At 46.8% G+C, this 14,920-nt stretch overlaps 1 long non-coding RNA gene across 1 annotated transcript in view; it reads left to right on the top strand.

Moving 5' to 3' along the window:
* LOC139437041 (uncharacterized) overlaps window positions 1–9,793 on the top strand; it is a 37,553-nt gene extending 27,760 nt beyond the window's left edge. The window contains exons 2-3 of the long non-coding RNA XR_011646607.1: window positions 9,119–9,226; window positions 9,334–9,793. This is a non-coding gene — a long non-coding RNA (uncharacterized lncRNA). The remainder of the gene's footprint in view (window positions 1–9,118; window positions 9,227–9,333) is intronic.
* Window positions 9,794–14,920: the final 5,127 nt, after the last annotated feature.

Genomic DNA, 14,920 nt, shown 5'->3' with positions numbered 1-14,920 from the left:
GCAAACATCTAGGGCTAGGACAATCAAGGACTTCAGATGGACCTCAGGGTGTGGCGGATTCAGGGATGGAAAGTCTGTGATATTGAAGACTCAAGAGGTGTAAGTCTCTGGGGTGTGGGCCACCAGGGTTTAGGGGACACAGACCTGGCAACCTCAAATCCGGTTAACAGGGAGCCTGAGAGCACCGCAGTGCAACACAGCCTTCAGGGATCCCCACAGCTGGGTGTCAGCCCTATGAGGGTGTCACATCCACAAACTCTGACCTCTGTGTCAGACACCCAAAATTCCCCCTCACGAGAGTCTCTTCTGTTACTGTGTCAACAATTCAACTTCAGGACACCTCCCTCCCTGCAAGCCCCCAAAACAGCCTGCTGGGGGTGCCGATTTATCGCGACTGATTTAAGGACTGTTGCAGATTGGCAGCCAGGCCTAGAGAGCAGGGCTCTAGCCAGGAGTGCTGAAATCCGTGTCAGAAACCCAAAATTCCATGCTTCACAAAGGACTCCTCCATCTGTTTCACCTAATCAGCTTCCAGCCACCTCCCAGCCTGCAAGCCCCTGAAACAGCCTGCTGGTGGCTCCTCTTTATTGTGTCTAATTTAAGGACCGCTGCAGATCAGCAGCAAGGCCTAGGAGGCGGGGCTCTAGCTGGAAGCCCTGAACTCCGTGTCAGAAATCCAAAATTCCCTGCCTCGCAAAAGACTCCTCTGTGTTTCTCCTAATCGGCTTCCAGCCACCTCCCTCCCTGCAAGCCCCTGAAATAGCCTACTGGTGATGCTTCTTTATTGTGATTGATTTAAGGACCGCTCCAGATTGGTGGCCAGGTCTAGGGGGTCGGGCTCTAGCCGGAAGCACTGATATCCATGTCAGAAACCCAAAATTCCACGCCTTGCATAAACTCCGTCTCTGGCTCACCAAATCGGTTTCCAAAGACCTCCTGCCCTGCAAGCCACTGAATAGCCCGCTCAGGGCTTATGAATTCCCCAGCACGGCAGAGTCTCCAGGAATCACCACTGCCATGCCACCCACCCCAGGGGGAAGCGTCCTGCGTGCAGCCCCTAACTTTGTGTAAGAGAGCCTCAATTCTACCTTTTACACAAATCTTCTCTGTCACTGTCCCAACAAATCAATGTCCAGACATCTCCTGCCCTGCAAAATCCTGAAACAGCCTGGTCCTGAAGAATTTCCAATGCTGCTCAGCCACTTCTTTGCAGGATAGACTATAAGGTGCACTCACTCAGACACCATCTTGCCCCGCCCCCCAGAAAATATATTCTTAAACTTCATCTGTTACTGTGTGCGTGAACCTTTGTAAATAGGATTTTTGGATGAGGTTACTTCAGTTAAGGTATGGCTCAGCTGAATCAGGGTGGATCTTGATCCTATTACTGAAGACCTTATAGGGACGTTCACACAGAGAGAAAAAACCAGAGGATGCAGCCAGAAGCTGAACATTAATGAAACCCAGAAGAAAAAGAGAAGCCAGGAGAGGCTGACATGGGAATCGCTGTGACAGAAAAGCCATAGACCAAGGACCACAGGCACCAACATCAGTCTACTGCAGAACACCGGTGTCTTCTGAGAGGAAGCATCACCTTTGTGATGCCTTATATTGGACTTCTCCTAGCCTCAAAACTGTGGGCCAATAAATTCCCATAGTTTAAGCTAACCCATTGTAAGGTGTTTGCTTTAGCAATAAGGAAACTTAAACACCATTTGAATTTCTTTTTTGGAGAAATATCTATTCACATTCTTGGCCTCCTTTTAAATTGGGGTGTTTGTCTTTTTCTTGTTGAGGTGTCAGAATTCTTCATATACTTTGGATATTAAACCCTTATCAGAGACATAGCTGACAAATATTCTCTACCATTCTGTAAGGTATGATTTCACTTTTTTTGAAAATAATATGTACTACAATGCAGAAAATATTTTAATTTTGATGAAGCCCATTTAATCTAGTTTTTCTTTTGTTTCTTATGATTTGGGTGTAAAATGTAAAACTCCAGTACCTATTTCCAGGCCGTGAAAATATTTCCCTATGTTTTCTTGTACAAGTTTTATAGTATTTGCTCTGCTATTTAGGTCATTGATCCATTTTGAATTAATTTGTGTGTATGGTGAGAGATAGGGGTACACATTCATTTCTTTTGCATGTGGATTTCCAGTTGTTGAAGTACCATTCGTTGAAGAAACTATACTTTCCCTGTTGAATGGACTCGGCACAATTGTTAAAAATCAACTGCCTGTAGAATGTGTGGATTTATCTCTGCATTCAGCATTCTATTCCATTGGTCTGTATGTATGTCTTTATGGCACCACCACAAAGTTACTCTAGGTTTATAGTATGTTTTGTGTGAAGTTTAAGTTCTCCAACTTTGTTCTTCTTGTCAAAGACTGATTTGACCAGTCAAGGTCCCTTGCAATTGCATATAAATTTTCATATAAGCTTTTCCATTTCTGCAAACAAGGCTGCTGGAATTTTGATAGGGAGTACACTGAATTTGTAAATTGTTTTAGGCAGTATTGACATCTTAACAATATTAATTTTACTAACCCATGAACATGGGATGTCTTTCCATTTACTTAGATCTTCTTTAATTTCTGTGAGCAATGTTTTTTAGTTTTCAGTGTACAAATCTTTCACCTCCTTGGTTAAATTTATTCCTAGTGTCTTAGGTTGCAAAGGCTGCTGGGAGAAATATACCAAAAATGGGTTGGCTTTTATAATGGGAATTTATTAGGTTAAAAGCATATAGTTCTTAGGCTATGAAAATATCCAAATCAAAGCATCATCAGAGATGCTCTCTCACTGAAGGTTGGTTGCTGGCAATCCTGGATTCCTTCCACGTGGGAAGACATATGGAGGCACCTGCTCATCTGGGTCTCTGCCTGCTTCTCCAGGCTTAATTTCTCCCTGACCTCAGATGTGGGCAATCAGGCATATTGCTTGTCTCTTCCCTCTCTTCTAGACCTCTTCACTTTGATTCTCTCCTGGGCCTCTTTCTGAGACTATGCTCCACTGATTCTAGCCTCCTCTCTCTTGGGCCTCTCAGCCATGCAGGGTTTTTCTGTCTCTGGCACCTTTTTCTGTGTGTCTGCTGCTTTCAGTCCTCCGCTTATAGAGGAATTCAGCAAGAGGACCAAGACCAACCCTAGGTCACACCTCACTTAAGTAATCCAAACGCCCCCCAACTGAATCCAATCCAGTCCAATCAAAGAGGCTCACACCCACAGGAAGGGATTAACCCTAAGGATATAATTATCTGGGTTATACCCAGTTTCAAACTGTCACATCTTGTTTTTTTTTTAATTGCTGTTGTAAATGGAGTTATTTAATGATTTCCTTAACAGATTGTCCACTACTGGTTTTTAAAAACCCAACTGACTTCTGTATGTTTATCTTGTATCCTTCAACTTTGCTAATTTTGTCTATTCTAGCAGCTTTCTTGTGAATTCTTTAGGATTTCTTATTTATAGGATCATATCGTCTGTGAATAAGGATAGTTTGATTTCTTCCTTTCCAATTTGCCTGATTACTCTGGTTAGAATTTCCAGTAGAATGTTGAATAACAGTGGTGATAGCAGGTATACTCGTCTCATTTCTGATCTTAGGGGGAAAGCTTTCAGTTTTTCACCATTGAGTAGGATATTTACTGTGGCGTTTTATAAATGCTCTTTATCATGTTGAGAGATGTCCCTTCTTTTATTAAAAATTGTTTTCGTTTTTTTATCTTTTTGAGAGATTCCTTCTACTCCTAGTTTTCTGAGTGTTTTTATCATGAAAAGATGAATGTTGTCAAATGCCATTTCCATACAAATCGAGATGATCATGTATTTTTTTCTCATTCTATAAATGTGGTATTACCTTGATTTATTTTCTTATGTTGAACCACTACATTCCATTTGGCTATAGTGTGTAATCCTTTTAATATACTGTTGTATTCAGTTTGCCAGTGTTCTGTTGAGGATTTTTTCATCTATTTTCATAAGGATATTGGTCTGTAATTTTCTTTTCTGTGTTGTCTTTATCTTTCTTTGGTATCAGACTAATGCCAGCCTCATAGAATCAGTTAGGAAGTAATCCCTCCTGTTCTACTTTTTGGAAGAGTTGGAGAATGATTGGTGTTAAATATTTTTTAAATGCTCAGTGGAACTCAGCAGTGAAACCATTTGGTAATTGTCTTTTCTTTGTTGGGAGGTTTTTAAAATTATTGATTCAATCTCTTTTCTTGTTATACGTCTGTTGAGATTTTCTGTTCTCACAGCGGATTAGGTAATTTGTATATTTCAAGGAATTGGTCCATTTATCCAGATTTCTACTTTGTTGGGCTGTAATTGTTCCTAGTGCCCTTTTATAAACCTTTTTGTTTCCAGTAATGTCTAAACTTTCATTCTTGATTTTAGTTTTTTTTGTGTTCTCTCTCTCTTTTTGTCAATCTGGCTAAAGGTTTATCAATTTTGTTGATATTTTCAAAAACCCAAACTTTGATTTATTGATTCTCTGTATTGTTTTTAGTCTTTCTTTCATTTATCTCCACTCTACTCTTTACTGTGTCCTTCTTTCTACTAACTTTGGGTTTACTTTGGTCTTCTTTTTCTGTTTCTTTAGGTGTGAAGTAAGGTATTCGTTATTTGCTTATTTATTTATTTATTTATTTATTTATTTATTTATTATCCCCCCGCACATTGTTTGCACTCAGTGTCTGATTTCTGTGTCTCTGTTGTGTACTCTTGGTGTCTGCTCGTCTTCTGAAGGGGCATCCCCCATAGGCATAACAGAGATGGGTTTAATTAATGATTTTCTGCCAGCAGTTATATTAAGCAAAGCCCTTTGCTCTCTGAACGTTCTTAACATTCAGACTAATATTCATACATCAGCAGCTGGATGGTTCTGGGAAGAAAAATCAGGACCCTGTAAAAATCTTCAACAACTGATATATTATAAAAGGCTTTTAGATAATACATGGTACCTTGCTATGGTAAAAGTGTGGGGTCAAGGGTATGCTCGTGTTATTACAAAGGATGGAGAAGAGTGTTGGATACCTTCTAGTCACATTAAACCTCATTTCTTTGGAGATAATGGTCCCCTGAGCCCCATTGTGTTGTGTCTTTTGTGTTTTTCTTTTCACTTCTGCATTCATACAGGTTCCTGCACAGTCTTCTTTTTAGGTGGCACTGGGAACTGAACCCAGGACCTCCTATGTGGGAGGGAGGCATCCAATCATTTGAGCAACCTCTACTCCATGCTTCTTGGGTCTCTCATTGTGTCTCCTCATTGTGTCAGCTAACTGCACAAGGCCCTTGTGTCAGCTTGCTGTCTTGCTTATCTTCTTTAGGAGGCACTGGGAATTGAACCTGGGACCTCCCATGTGGTAGGCGGGTGCCTAACTGCTTGAGTCACATCTGCTTCCTGAAGTTAGATTATTGTTTTGCAACCTTTGTTTTTCAATGTAGACATTTAGAGCTATAAATTTGCCTCTGAGTATTGCGTTCCCTTCATCTCATATGTTTTGGTATGTTGTGTTTTTATTTTCATTCAGTTCAAGGTATTTCCTAATTTCCTTTGTGACTTATTCTTTGACTCATTGATTGGTTAATAGTGTGACATTTAATTTCCATGTATTTAAAAATTTTCCAGTTTTCCATCTATTATTGATTTCTAGCTTTATTCCTTTGTGGTCTGAGAAGATAGTTTGTATGATTTCAATGTTTTAAAACTTATGAAGATTTTATTTGTGGCCTAATGTGTGGTGTATCCTGGAAAATGTTCCATGGGTCTTTGAGAAGAATGTGCATTCTGCTCTTGGGTGGAGTGTACTAAATATGTCCATTATGTCTAACTGGTTAATAATGTTGATTAATGTTGATCAAGTCCTCTATTTCCTTATCGGTTTTCTGTTTAGATGCTGTGTTAATTATTGAAAGTGGAGTGTTGAAGTTTCCAACTTTTATTGCAGCAGAATTTCTTCTTCTAATTTTTTCCATTTTAGCATAATATTTTTGGGACTCTGTTGTGAGCTGCATATATATAATAATAGTTATACCTTGTTGGACTGAATTTTTTATCAATATATAATACCCTTCTTAGTCTTGTGTAATTTTTCTTTTTTTTTTTTTTGAGATACCGGGGGCCGGGGATTGAACCCAAGATCTCGTATGTGAGAAGCCAGGGCTCAACCACTGAGCCACATTGACTTCCCTGAGTTGCTTGTTTGTTTGTTTTGCTATTTGTTTGTTTTTATTTTTTCAGGAGGCATCAGGAACATGTAGGAGGTGGGAGTTCAACTATTTGAGCCACAGCCGCTCCCCGTTCTTTTTATTTAAAGTGTATTTTAGGGAAATGGATGTGGCTCAACCAATTAGGTTCCCGTCTACCATATAGGAGGTCTAGAGTTCAATGCCCAGGGACTCCTGGTGAGGGCAAGCTGGCCCATGCAGTGAGCTGGCCCACACAGGGTGTTGCCCTGCACAGGAGTGCCCCCCTGTGTAGGAATGCCACCCAGCACAGGAAAGCCATGCCATGCAGAAGTGCTGGCCAACACAGAGCTGGTGCAGCAAGATGATGCAACAGGAGACACAAAGGAGAGAAAATAAGAAGACATAGCAGAACAGGGAGTTGAGGTGGCACAAGAGAGTAATTGCCTCTCCCACTCAGGAAGGTCCCAGGATCAGTTCCTGGAGTGCCTAATGAGAATACAAGCAGACACAGAAGAATACACAGCGAATGGACACAGAGAGCAGACAACGAGGGAATGGGAGGTTGAGAAATAAATAATAAATAAATCTTTTTTAAAAAGTGTATTTTGTCTGAGAATAATATAATGACTCCTGCTCTCTTTTGATTACTCTTTTCATGGAGTGTTTTTTTTTTATTTTTTTAATATTACATTCGAAAAATATGAGGTCCCCATATACCCCCCACCCCTTCACCCCACACCCTCCCCATAGAAACAATCTCCTCCATCATCATGAGACATTCATTGCATTTGGTGAACACATCTCTAAGCACCGCTGCACCTCATGGTCAGTGGTCCACATCATAGCCCATACTCCCACAGTACACCCAGTGGGCCTTGGGAGGACATACAATGTCCGGTAACTGTCCCTGCAGCATCACCCAGGACAGCTTCAAGTCCCAAAAATGCCTCCACATCTCATCTCTTCCTCCCATTCCCCACCTACAGCAGCCACGATGGCCACTTTCTCCACAACAATGCCACATTTTCTTCGATTACTAATCACAATAGTTCATGAATAAAGTATCAGTAAGTCCACTCTAATCAATATTCTATTCCTCCATCCTGTGGACCTTGGAATAATTGTATCCACTCCACATCTATATCAAGAGGGGGCTTAGCATTGGCTGGACCGTACTGATTGAGGACCTCCTCGATGGTGCCATGGCAGCGCAGGCCTTCAGTGGCTACCTGGACGCCATGTTTGGTCACCAAATTCGCTACCTCACTGGGACCCACATAAGCACCGGGCAGGTGCCCTATCTGGCCCAGTACCCAGATTTCCTGGCCTCTGACATCATTCTTCTTGCCTCTGCCTTTCTCTCCTGTGGAGCCCACGTCTTCTCCTGGCTCAACTACACCTTCACAGTCGTCAGCCTCTGTGTCATCCTCTTTATTGTCATCCTGGGCTTCTCCCTGGCCAGTCTGGAAAGCTGGAGCGCTGAGGAGGGCGGCTTTGCACCCTTCGGCTTCTCGGGCATCATGGCTGGCATCGCCATCTGCTTCTACACCTTTGTGGGCTTCGAAAACATCACCGCTTTCAGTGAGAAGGCCCAGAACCCACAGAAGGCCGTGCCCATGGCCATCACCATCTCTCTCAGCCTGGTGACCACGGCCTACACCCTGGTCTCCACCGTGCTTACCCTCATGGTTCCCTGGCACAGCCTCGACCCAGACTCGGTGCTCATCGACGCCTTCTGCCAGCGGGGCAACAGCTGGGCCGGCTCCATCGTGGCAGCGGGCTCCTTCTGCAGTGAAGAAGCAGCACCTTGCAGGGTGGGAACTGGGTGGGGTGGTGGGGAGAAAGGCAGCCTCACGTCCTGGGCTTCCTGGCTTGACCTGTGTAACTGTCTCAGGAGGGCTCTGATTATGAGAGAATCCCCCACTCCCACTCACCACCTTCCCCAAATTCTCCAACGGACCTGTGACTGAAACTGGGTGGGAGGTAACTGAGCACCCACACCAGCCAGGCTCACACACCCTTGCTGACGGGCCCCTCACTCCTGCCCCTCTACTGCAGCCATCATCACAGTCCTGCTCGGCGACCTCTTCTTCCTGCCTCGCTTGGTCTATGCCTTGGCAGCCGATGGGCTGTTCTTCCAAGTATTTGCCCACGTGCAACCCAGGACTCAGGTCCCCATGGTGGGCACCCTAGTGTTTGGGGTCCTCACGGCCCTCCTGGCGCTGGTGCTGGACTTCGAAGCACTGGTGCAGTTCATCTCCTTTGGGGTGCTGCTCACCTACCCATTCGTGGCCACCAGCACCATAAGGCTGTGCTTCCAGAAAACCTCTCCACCCAGGTCCCTGGGCCCAGCCAGCCCCGAGCCTGAGACCAACTCCTCAGTGCCCCTCCAGTCAGTGAGCGATGAGCATGCCTCAGGTCCCGAGCCTGGGCAGTTGTTGCCGGCCCCGAGGACCTACCTGGGCTTCCTGGGTGAGTGAGGCCACAGAACCGCTGTGGCTTGGGTGCTCGGCCTCCTGGTGGCCTCTGCCATCACTCTGAGCGGTGTGCTCATCTTTGGGGACTCGGCCCTGCACCTCCCACACTGGGGTTTCATCCTTCTGGCCCTGCTCAGCGGGGTCACCTTTCTGCTCAGTCTCACTGTCCTGGCGGCCCACCAGCAGGAGCACCTACAGGATACCTTCCAGGTACTGCCACAACCCACACCCTCCACCCCTTGGTCGTAGTCCAGCTGGCTCCATGGCCAGCTTCTGCTGCTGCAGAATGAAGGAGGAGGACTTGGAGGGCTGGGGATGCCATTGCATCTGACCCCCGTTTCTTTCTGCATGGCGGGTGGGCACATGCCTCCCAAATCTCCCAAGGAAGAAAACGAGGCCCTCGGCAAGCCGATCTTCCCCACAGCTCACCCATTGTCCCCTCAGGTACCCTTGGTGCCCCTGATGCCAGCTTTGATTATCCTCCTCAACATCACCTCATGCTGAATCTAGGCTACCTGCCATGGCTGTGTTTTTTCGTCTGGCTGCTGATTGGTGAGTTGAGGTGAGGTGGGGCATGGGAGGTCGGGATGCTGAGCAGGTGGTGGGAAGAGAGCCAGGTAGGCTGGGACCTGCCTCTCAGATCCCTCCCACTGCCATAGGACTCACTGTGTATTTTGGCTACGGCATCCGGCACAGCAAGGAGAACCAACGGGAGCCACAGAAGCAGGCTAACATGCACACACCTTATGGTTTTGTCCAGTGCAGCCTGGAGGAGATGGTGCAGGTCGTGCAGCCACCTGCCTAGGAGCCTGACCACGGAGGTGCCTGTCGGGACGTTAGGCCGGCCCATGGCCTGCCAGTGCCCATGCCGCTTCTGTCCTGGGCAGCTTGGGCTGCTGTGGGTGGGGAGCCTCCGGACCTCAGACTCTCAGCTGATGGCACCGAGTTCTGGGTCCTTGGGGATCCGGCCATGGCCAGCGCTGGTGGTGTGGACTCTTTACCAAGCACCTCCCAGCAGATTGTGACAAGCTCTAGCCACAGGCCAAGAAGCCGAACGGGCAGGAAAGAAGCCCACAGTGCTGTGAGATCTAAAATAAAACCTACTCAGCCATCTGAGTGACCTGCTGCCTTGTCTACTGTGGCGTTCTTTGTGACACTGAGTCCTCACCTATCCCTGGGAACCAACTGATTGCCACAAGGCACAGCAGAGATGCCAAAAGCTCTGCAAAAGTGGAGGTCAGGACTGGGCCAGGCCAGTGCCCTCTGCCCAGCTCAGAAGGGAGACATGCACCATGGGCATGGCCTGTGTCTCCAAGGGCCAAGGGGCCCATGACAGAAGTGGGGTCAGCACCCATGCCAAGACTCCCTCCATGTCCCCCAGGAGCAGATCCAGGGAGCAAAGGCACTGGCCTAAGGCTGTGACTCCCAGAGAACCTTTGGATTCCCAGGACTCCAAGAAGTAGGGTGTGTGCCTGTTGGCCCTGGGGCAATAAGGATCTTTCTTCTCTGGCAGGCAGGACTGGATCCCAGGAAATGGCTCCAGACCTGGAATCTGGCCAGCCAGCTGGGGGCAGGTCTGTCCCTCTGATGCCCTATGGTAGCATTCCATCCACATAGTTCTTCCATCTGGGGGGCCTGGGCCTCCCAACTATAGGCACCCCAGGTTATGGGGGACAGCTGCCCAGACAGGTTCCTAGGCATGGCCTGGGGCAGCAGTGAATTCCAGATGCACTGGTTGCCTGTCCTCACTGTTCCCAGGAAGCCCAGTGGGCAGGATGGGGCTGGGGGTTACCAAAGACTCACATAAAAGGTCCCTGAAGTGCTTCAGTGACCACCAACACAGCCCCTCTGCCCTCTCCTCCCCTCCCAGCCCTCCTGTCCCTAGCGTGGCCCCCAGGGAAGGGGCTGATTCTCCTAAGCTTAGCAAGTGCTATCCCCACCTCCATTCTGCAGACGAGCCCCAAAGCTGGATGAGACCTGCCCCAGGTCGCCTCTTGCTACCTTGTCTGGGCTCAGGCTGCACAGACCCCAGGGAAGGAGAGTTCAAAGGGTGGAGTCCACAACAGCCAGTGGGTGGTGCCTCTGGGAGACAGGGGTGACAAGTTGGGAGAACGCCCTGCCAGCAACATCCAGAGAATCAGGTGCCCCAGGCTCTCCCTGCCTCCAAGGTTTCACAGCAGGTCTCTGTATTGAAACAGATGACTCTGTGGCTCCCCTGAGAGAGCACCTGCCAAGACTGCAGTCAGGGTGGGAGGGAAAGAGAGTCTTCCTGGGGGTGTGAGGGTGCTGGTCTTTTGTCCCTGAGGTCCCCCACCCTTCCAGACCCGACCCAAGAGGGAACAGCTCCAGGCCTCAGGCATGGGCTGGTGGTGGGAACAGCCCGGACCCCTGGTGTCACCATTTGGCTGGGGGTGGAGATGGTGCTGGGCCCGTCTAAGGCTCTGGGCAGCCTACTGTGGGGTTGTGAAAAACATCTGGGTGCACACAGGGTGAGCTGTCACACTCGGGGCCTTTGCCTGCAGGTAAGGACAGCGGATCAGGGCTCTGGCCTCCATCCTCCCAGGGAGCACAGCACCCTGGCACAGCAGACTCACCACCCAGCTGGCCCACAGCTCACCTTGTACTTGGTCCTCCAGGAAAAATGGGCTTCTCCGTGCACATACAGCAGCGGCAGATCACAGAGGAAGCTGACCTTGGGAGAGGCAGGGCAGACCCAAGTCTAGCTCCACAACCCAACCTGCACCCCAAGACACCACCCACAAGCACAGGGTGCTTGGGCACACAGGCGCCACAGCCACGGGGAGCAGCTGGCGGCCACTCACCACGCCCGGCCCAGAGTGAGGGTCATGGGAATGAGCCCAAACCTCCCTGCCTAAGAGAGAAACCCTGGCTGAGCCAGTCTCAGGTCATACCTGTGGCCCCACGCCTCCAGCCCTGTCTCCCCCACTGGGCCCCTCTGGCCCCTACCTGCCCAGTGACCAGGATGTCAAAGCAGCCTGAGGACAGCAGGAACCCCAAAGAGGGGCCAAGGAAAGCTTTAGAAGAAATGACCTCTGAGCTGACACCTGAAGTATGTGAAGTTCAGCAAGTAATAGAGCCGGGGGGGGGGGGGGGGGAATGGAGGGAGGAGTATATGCAAAGGCTGAATGAAAAGCAGGAGAGAGAACTGGGAGCCACGGAAGGATGGTGAGCAAGGGTGTGCAGAAAGGGCTATGACCCCTGCCTCATTGTTTGTGCTCATTGTCTGCTCTCTGTGTCTGCTCGCTGTGCACTCATCTTTTTTAGGAGGCACCAGAAACCAAACCCTGGATCATGCATGCGGGAAGGAGGCACCCAATCACTTGGGACACCTCTGATCCCACTTATTGTGTCTCTCAATGTGTTTCCTCATTGTGCCTCTGTTGTATAGTCTTTTGAGAGCTCGCCATGCCAGCCCATCACGTCAACTTGCTGTCTTGCCCGTCTTCTTTAGGAAGCACCAGGAACTGAACCTGAGACCTCCTATGTGATAGGCAGGCATGTAACTGCCTGAGTCATATCTGCTTCCCTGTTGGGAGATTTTTGAAGACTGAGTCAATCTCTTTACATGTGATTGGTTTGTTAACTTCTTGTATTTCTTGTAGTGTCAATGTAGGTAGTTTGTGCATTTCTAGGAATTTTTCCATTTCATCTAGGTTTTCTAGTTCATTAGCGTACAGTTTCTTATAATATCCTCTTATAATCTTTTTATTTCTGTGGGGTCAGTTGTAACTTCCCCTCTTTCATTTCTGATTTTATTTACTAACATCTATCTTTTTTCCTCCATTACTCTACCTAGTGGTTTGTCAATTTTATTGATCTTTTCAAAAAACAGCTTTTGCTTTTGTTGATTTTCTCCATTTATTGTTCTCAGAACCAATCGTTTCTGCTCTAATCTTTATTATTTCTTTCCTTCTGCTTGTGTTGGGAATGGTTTGCTCTTCTTTTCGTTTCTCATTGTTTGGTTAGATCTTCGATTTCAGCTTTTTCTTCTTTTTTTAAAATATAGGTCTATAGTGTTATAAATTTCCATCTCAGAATTGCCTATGCTGTATCCCATAAGTTTTTGTAAGTTCTGTTCTTGTTTTCATTCACCTAATATATTTTTCATGATTTCACTTGTAACTTCTTTGGCCCAGTAATTATTTAGGTGTGTCTTTTGTTCAGTGCCAAACATTTGCAAATTTACCTCTTTCCTGTCATTAATTTTGAGTTTCATTCCATTCTAATCTGCAAAAATGCTTTATATCATTTCAGTCTTTGTATTTACTGAGAAATGCCTTGTGCTAATGTGGTCTATCCTGGAGAAAGACCCATGAGCACTTGAAAGAAATGTATAATCCTCTGAGTTTGGGTGCAATTTTGTGCATATGTCTTTTGGGTCTAACTTGTTTATCATATTGTTCAATTTTTCTGTTTCCTTGTTAATCTTCTGTCTAGGTGTTCTAATGATGTGAGTGGGGTGTTGAAGTCAACAATGATTATTATATGGATGTCTATTTCTCCCTTCAGTTTGGCCAGAGTTTGCCTGATGTATTTTGGGACATCCCTGATACATACATATATATTTATGGCTGTTGTTTTTTCATGGTGGATTGTCCCTTTTATGAATATATAATGGACACCTGTATCCCTGATACATTGAGGGAGCAATAAATATTCCTTTGGGGAATGGGTGGCCAATAAAAACATCTGCATCTTAAAAAAGAAATCCTGTATCTTATCTGGGACTTTGGTATATTCCTAGGCTTGGGACATTTCTTCAAATTTCATAGTATGGCTTATAATGTTTTGCTGATAAACATCTGGTTAGGATGGTGAATTCACTCAAATGCTCAATTTCTCTCTTTCATGGCGATTAAGTGGCAGGAGGCTGTGTGTTACTGCTGTTCTTTGCTTCTTGATTCAAACTGTTCTGGGTCTTTAGCATTGTCCGCTAGTTCCTCAAATCTGGGCACTGGAGCCAGTATTGGGTTGCAGACCTGCTTCCAAGGGCCTTCGGGAGGGAGACTGCAAAAGCCAGAGAAGCCTCACTTATTTACTTTCAATTTCCTTATGTGCACTTCCTTGTTCCACCAGAATATGGCGCTCTTTGACAGCCCTCTCAGTTCAGAGACTGGTTGCGGTGTGTTGGCTGCAACATGAAATGGATCAATGTGATAGAGGATCCACCTGGAGAATAGGAGCCTCATAATTCAAACTTTCTCAGAGGTAGTTCTCCAACCTTTGCTAGCAGCCTTCTCTCTTCCCAGGTAGGAAATAATTCCTCTCCCCTCTGCATCCTCAACAACCAGACTCCCAAGGCAAACAATGGTGTGGTCCCGCCCAGCCTGGAAGGACTCCTGGGATAAAGCAGACCAAATCTGTGGAAACTGTAGCATTGATCTGGAGAAAGTGGCCACGGTAGTTGCTGAGGGCAGGGAGGGGGAAGAAGAGATGAGATGTGGGAGCATTTTTGGGACTTTGAGTTATCCTAAATGATATTGCAGGGGCAGATACAGGACATTATATATCCTGCCATAAACCACTGAATGTACTGGAGGAGAGTGTAAACTACAATGTGAACTATAATCCATGCAGTGCAGCAGTACTCCAAGATGTACTCACCAAATGCAATGAATGTGCCACAATGATGAAAGAGGTTCTTGACATGGAGAATTGGGGGGGTGGGGTTATGGGGTGGGGTATGTGGGAACCTCATATGTATTTTTAAAGATTTTTAAAAATTTCTCTCCCCATCCCCCCCCAGTTGTCTGCTCTGTGTCCATTTGCTGTGTGTTTCTTGTCCGCTTGTGTCAGTGGCACCCAGAACGTATGTCTCATTTTTTGTTGTTGTTGTTGTTGTGTCATCTTGCGGCATCAGCTCTCCATGTGTGTGGCACCACTCCTGGGCAGGCTGCACTTTTTCCACGCTGGGTGGCTCTCCTTACAGGGCACACTCTTTGCACGTGGGGCTCCCCTACGCAGGGGATACCCCTGCATGGCATGGCACTCCTTGTGCGCAGGCAGCACTGCATGTGGGCCAGCCCATCACATGGGTCAGGAGGCCCTGAGTTTGAACCCTGGACCTCCCATGTGGTAGGTGGATGCCTTATCTGTTCGGCAAAATCCACTTCCCTTATATTTTTTAATGTACATTTTTTGTGATCTATGTATCTTTAATAAAAGGAGACAATTTAATAAAAAAAAGAGAGAGAGAGAGAGAGGAAGAAAAAATAACTAGGTCAA

The sequence above is a fragment of the Dasypus novemcinctus genome, chromosome 19 (genome assembly GCF_030445035.2).
Source record: "Dasypus novemcinctus isolate mDasNov1 chromosome 19, mDasNov1.1.hap2, whole genome shotgun sequence".
NCBI lineage: Eukaryota > Metazoa > Chordata > Mammalia > Cingulata > Dasypodidae > Dasypus > Dasypus novemcinctus.
The sequence above is the reverse complement of the archived record's forward strand: the minus strand, read 5'-3'. Positions and strand labels throughout refer to the sequence as shown.